This window comes from Desmodus rotundus, chromosome 13, assembly GCF_022682495.2.
Source record: "Desmodus rotundus isolate HL8 chromosome 13, HLdesRot8A.1, whole genome shotgun sequence".
Lineage (NCBI taxonomy): Eukaryota > Metazoa > Chordata > Mammalia > Chiroptera > Phyllostomidae > Desmodus > Desmodus rotundus.
Genome location: NC_071399.1, coordinates 93,789,256 through 93,795,879, shown reverse-complemented (window position 1 = coordinate 93,795,879; position 6,624 = coordinate 93,789,256).

Sequence of the window (6,624 nt, the reverse complement as noted above, 5' to 3'; positions counted from 1 at the left end):
CTCACAGTTTAGTGAGCTGTTGGTAACTTTAAAAGCCTCCCTAATCTGGCCTGACCCGCTGATGCCTTATTGTTCCCTGTGGCCACCCGCCACGAGAGCTGGGCCCTGTGGCAGCCATTCCTGCACACCCCGGCTTCCTGTGGCTTCCCTTGGACTTCGCCCGCCTGGAGAACCATCTGCTTTTCCTCCACTCTGTGCAAACACTGTCTCTTTGGCATAAAAAGCTAGTCTCACCTCCTGAAGAAAGTCATATTTGCTTATGCTAGCTTAGCTTCACATGATCTTCCTCTCAGGGCTTCGGTTCTGTAAATCGCTTCCCCGTATCCGTAGTGACACAGAGTTTCCTGGTCTTGCCTCTCTGAACTTACTGCAGACTTCAGGAAGCAAGGTCAGCTCTTATTTTTCTAGTTCCTCTGTGGTGTGTAATGGTGTTTCTATACAATGTCACGCTATGTCATTGTGTGCTACTAAGAAAACCCTCACTCCTTTTTTTCCGAGTTTCTGTAACATTTTACATACAATGAGCATTGTATTCCCAGGGTCTAGACAACGCTGAGGCACTGAAGTTATGTGTACACGTCTCAGGCTTCTGGGAGCAACTGGAGTTTATGTAATCACCACAATCACTCTTCGACCACCTGCTCCATCTCGTCAGGCTGCATGCCAGCCCCTGGAGGGGACGACATAAGTCAGCCTCTCTGTCAAAGAGCTAATAGTCTGGTGACCTTCTGGGGAAGAAAGATGGGCCTATGAGGCGAGGCAGGGCTGCGGCGGTTTGTGGGGAAAGCTGAGGGAGCGCAGAGGAGGGAATGGCGGCCTGGGTTGGGATGGAAGGACGCAACCTTGGAGCTGGAAGGCTCTCCCGGGAGAAGGACCCGTCAGGGGAGGGGAAGCAGCAGTTCATGCAAACTCCCAGGTGCAGGAAACGAGGCCGGTGTGGCCAGAAGGGAGGACAGTGGTGCGGGAGGAGGAGGAGCCCGTGGAAAAGGCAGCAGAAAGAGGTGTTGGGGGAATCGATGTGAAAGGGGCTCGCGGGGCCACTGCTGGCCGGGAAGGAGGCAGCTTGTCCCAGGACAGACAGGGGGACGCTTCCCGCCGAGACCGGCCACCAGGAAGGTGGCCCTGCTTGCCTCTCGATTTTACCTCTGCGCCCCATCTTGGACTTTTCCGGGGCTCTTTAGAGAATGAATTCGCGCTGTGTTAAGCCACTAGAATTGTGGTACTTTGTGATGGCAATGAGTCTGCCTGTTTTGATGTCCCCACTGCCTGAGGGCAGAGTTCCTTCTGACCACGGCCCGCCTCCAGCGGCTGGCGTGACGCCGGGTGCAGAGCAGGCACTGGGTCAGTATTTGCTGAATCGATAAGTAAGATAAGTAACGAGAGACTATTTGAGGCTTACCTTTACTTCCTCCTCCCAAGTTTGTCTGTTCCGACCACACCATTCTTATAGCCTCGTAAGCGAGAACTGGCACACACCCGGGGCAGCTAATTTGGAAACATCACATTGCTGATCAGAGCGCGAAGTCGGTCGTTATGAATATGCATCGGGAGTTCACTGCCCGGCTGCCTGGCTTCTCTCCTCCTCCTATCTGGGACAAAGTTCAGCCCTCTGAAATCACTCCAGCTGCGTGTTCAAAGGCTGTCAGAACGAGTGGGCCCGGAACCCAAGCCCTGACAATGCAGCCGAAACAAAGGCCAGGGAAATGCTGCAGAAGGCTTAGCAGAAAGCCGAGGGCCCAGATGCGCAGTTGTAAATCTTGACGCTTTCTTTTCCCTTCTCCAGCTTCTGGTTTCCAGCAACCACTACTCACAGCCGTGTATCTGCAGGGACCCCTCTCCTCCCCCCGACAGTTACACTGACACACCGTGTCTCACAGGGAGTGGGACTGAGAAACTCACCTTTCATTTTAGCTGTTTTCTACCTCAAATTACTCATATCCTAGAAAAACTCACTCTGCTTATTAATCACTATGAGGGAATTATTCATTTAAAAACTCTGAGTACTTTGGACACACAGCACCTTATCAAAACATTCCACACACCAAAAAGCATTTGTATTAGGAAACAGAGAAAATCCCCAGAGGAAAGGTAGAATCTCATAATCCCACTATATTATCTTAAACTCACCGCTTAAACATTTTTGGTGTTTATTCTTTCAGACTTTTAATTTCAAAATTTTGGTCAATTATTGTAACTGGGTAGCAAGTTCATGTTTTAAGTACAACCTTTTCTCCTTTCCTTCCTTCTCATTCGGACTGGCCTCGCCTGGCACCTGGGCTCCCCCTGCCCTGTCCTGTGCATGGCCACTCCCTTCATTGTCCTTCCCTCCGACAGTGAGCTTCTGACCACAGCAGGCAATCTTAGGGACAAAGCCTTGGTTCTGTGGGCCCGAGGCTAGAGTTTCAGTCAAACTGGAGATGACATCCAGGCCTCAGTTGTGTTTCAGCTCCAGGCCCAGAAAAGCATATGAACCAGATGAATCTGGACCAGGTGTATTGATCAGTTACCCCTCCGTAGCACGGCCCTTCGGCAGACACCATGGCCCTGACCCCACCGTGATGGTGATTTTCCCCCGTGGAACCCTGACCTGGAAGCCATCGGGAGTAAGGTCTTCGAGCATCGGCTCACCTGTCTCCGGGCGCGGGCCCCTCGGTGAAATAAACCCTGACTGTCTGTGCTACAGGCTCCTCTTTGTGCCTTATCGGGCTTTGATGTGCGCAGGCAAACAGACCCCTTTGGTCTGGCAACATTATCTTCAAAGTGTACGTTGAGGTTGGCACATACTTTCAAATTATCGCATGTAGGCAGCTACTGAAAACACTGTAGGGGGGGAAGTAAGACTGATCCACATCCTGGAGAAGTTCGAGGGAGACTAACCAGGCCCAGGGCAGCTAGGAGCTTGTGCGCACTGTCAACCACGCCCGTGCTGCCCGCCCCTGGCTGGCCCCGGGGTTCAGTTCTGCACAAAGAATTTCCAGGAAACGTAGGTCTATTTCCTCTGCCAAATTAGGGAAGCTTTCTTTCATTATTTTTTCAAATAAGTTTTCAGTTTCTTCCTCTTCTCCCTCTGGCATCCCTATGATTTGGATAGTGGCACATTTGGAGATGCCCCAGAGGCTTCTGATTCTCTACTCGTTTGTTTGAATTCCTGTTGATTGTTTACTTCTTCCTCATGTTCCAAATCGTTGATTTGAACTCCAGCTTCCTTCCCTTCACTGTTGGTTCCCTGTGGATTTTTCTTTACTTCACTTAGTGTAACCCTCACTTCTTCCTTTATTCTGTGGCCGAACTCAGTGAGTTCTCTGAGCATCCTGATCACCAGTGTTTTGGACTCTGCATCTGACAGGTTCCTTATCTCCATTTCGCTTAGTTCTTTTTCTGGGGCTTTGTTCTGTTCTTTCATGTGGGCCGTGTTTCTTTGTCTTCTTGATGTGGCAGCTTCCCTGTGCTTGTTTCTGTGTATGAGGTAGAGCTGCTTTGACTCCCTGTCTTAGTGCACCTGTTAGTTAGCCTTAGGAATTCATCAGGAAGCACAGAGAGTCCCAAAGAAGTTGGACCTAAAGAGGACCACACCAAGATACATCATAATTAAAACGTCAAGGATTAAAGACAGAGAGGGAGTCTTAAAAATAGCATGAGAAAAGCAGAGTTACCTACAAAGTAGTTCCCATAAGACTGTCAGCTGATTTCTCAAAAGAAACTTTGAAGACAAGAAGGGGCTGGCAAGGAGTATTCAAAGTGATGAAAGGCAAGGACCTACATCCAAGATGACTCTATCCAGCAAAGCTGTCCTTTAGAATGGAAGGGCGGATAAAGTGCTTCCCAGACAAGAAAAAGCTATAGGAGTTCATCATCACCCAGCCCTTATTATACGAAATGGTAAAGGGACTTATTTAAGAAAAAGAAGAGCAAACCTATGAACAGTAAAATGACAACGAACTCAAAACTATCAACAACTGAATCTAACAAACAAAAAACAAAAACAAACTAAGCCAACAACTAGAACAGGAACAGAATCATAGATACGGAGATCACATGGCGGGTCATCAGCAGGGAGTGGGAGGGAGGAGAATGGGGGAAAAGGTACAGAGAATAAGTAGCATAATTGGCAGTTATAAAATAGACGGGGGGAGGGTAAGAGCAGTATAGGAAATGGAGAAGCCAAAGAACTGACATGTACAACCCAGGGACGCGAACTGGAGGGGGAATTGCTGGAGGGAAGGGGGTACTCGGTGCCGGGGGTCGAAGGGAGGAAAGTGGGACAACTGTAACAGCATAGTCAATAAAATGTACTTAAAAAAAAGAATCTCCAGGACAACAGCGTGAGACAAGGTTGCTCTCTGACCATGATGGGTCAGGACAGAAATAACACCAGTTTGTAATTACGTCTAAACACGTAAGAAAAAAATGTCCAAACCACAAAAATTCTCCCACCTTGGCAACTAGGAGAGACCACTTCTTCTACTAAACACAGCTTTAGCTCATTCTGGTTCACCCTCTCCGCAGACAGTATTTATGGAGATGCCCAGTTCCAGAATTATCCCGGCTTGCTGCCAACGCTCCCCTAAGTCCTCGGAGGCCACCTGACCGGAGCCCCGGCCCCAGTCCTTGTTAACCCCTCTCGCCGGCTTACACCCCACGGTCTGTGGGGTCTGTCACCGCACTCAGCACTCAACACGGCTCCTTCAATACACGCGTTTCTTGGTGGTCTTTGTCCAGGGAGCTCCGCCAGTTTAGAGAGGAACCTCAGACAGGTCATAGAGCCTGCGTGTTCAAATTCTGTCCGCTACTTATACGTTCCGTGGGATTTTCTGAGTGTTTGCTGCGTCCAGCTTCCTTCCCGGGGGTGAGACTTCCGCGTGACTGTGACAAAAGCCTAGTTCTCGTGGGCTCTCACGACGTTGGGTTCGACGGCCATGTTGCAGAGACATTAATATCTCCTCAACGTACGGAGGAGGGTCACTCACTGGAGCGAGTATTTCTGCAGGATGCTTGTTGTGTGTGATTTCCTTTCTCTGTAGTTCTGCTCCTAGGCTTTTTGAAACAAGGAAATAAGTGTACGTTTTGGAAGGAAGTTACCCTGCAGCAGGCGCGCATTTGCAGAAGGAAGGTGTGAGCCGGCCGCCTGGCAGAGACACAGAGCACTTCCGTGTGTTCTGCACACGGCAGGGAGCTTATTCTTACCGGCAGCTCACGCCGTTGCCACTGCTGCTCAGAGAGGGATTTTTAGAAATACGCTCACTACGGTTTTCATTGCGTAGGCACCAAAACGTTTGGGATTCAGCCACCTTAAGCACCTGAACTTGGAGCCCTTTGGATATGGATTGAGTTTTAAAAATGTTTACTGCTCTCAGGTGTTACAGTTTTTGAAGAAGGTGTGTCTTGGGAGGATGGACCGGGATTGCCGGCTTAGATAAAGCATGGGATTTGGTTGGCTGTCCCTCCTGCATGTTCCATGCGGGACCCGTGGTCTCCTTCTGCCACAGCCGCTTTCCCGTAGCTGACACTGATACACACACAGAACGTTTTTCCAGGGATGAGGATTGTGTTATCGAATGTGGAGCGATAATGCTATCTATAGTTCCAGAAGAGTGTTTTTTAACCAAGATAGGTTAGTAACGGAAAGACCCTCTTCCCAGCCCCTGCAGGGACCGGCAAGCAGGCCTCTTTCTGCAGGAGTCTGTGACTCGGCTCCACGCCAGACGTACCTGGGGCCGGGGCTCGGGTCACAGGAGTCTCCTGCAGGGCCCTGGCTCTGAATCCACAGCGGGGCCAGCAACCTGGACGCACCGTAGAACGCCTGGTGCCATTAACCCATTAACGCCATCGGCCCGTCAACGTCTGACCTCGTGACGGCACTGGATTTAAGGAACGGCCTTAGTTAGGAAGCCAGAGCCCGCCAGACAGGACATACGTGCGGCCCATCAAGGCCCCTTCACAGAATCGTTCTGGTCGGAACAAACGGGACTTCCAGGCGTTTTAATGTGAAAATTCCATTTAGACTTTGGGGCCCGTCTCGGTAGCCTGGTATTAGTGCTCCATTCATCTACGATAAATACAGTGAACAGATTAATCGCTAGCATGAAAGAACCCCAACCTCTCGTAATTACACTGACTTCACAAGCCCGTGTGGGCGGGTGTCATTAAGCACCGGCACGGCCTGTGCCTGAGGAGGTGGCAGCGCTGTGCCCGCCTGGTGTGTCAGGAAACGGGGCCAGAAACATTCTCCTTATCAAAATGCATTTTAACGTGCAGGGGAATTGGCTGCATCGCCAGACTTGCATTTAGGGAAAAAACTAATTCCTCAGCACACGGAGGAGCCAAGCCCTGCCGGTCTCACCTCCGTCTACTGCAGTCCCAGCCTGGGCTGCCTCTGGGCTCTCGCACGAGGCGCCGGCCCGTGGACACGCCGGCCCTGCTCTGCTCTCCCATGGCGCATTTCAATGATTACCGTTTTTCTAAGTACAGTGGGAGCCCCTTACCCTTGGAGGATATGCTCCAGGATGCCCAGTGGAGGCCCGAACCCACGGGCAGCACCGAACCCTGCCGTCCACTACGTTTTCTCTTACAATGAAGTTCAGTTTATCAGCAGAGCCCAGTGAAGGCCTAACAACAACAAGCAGT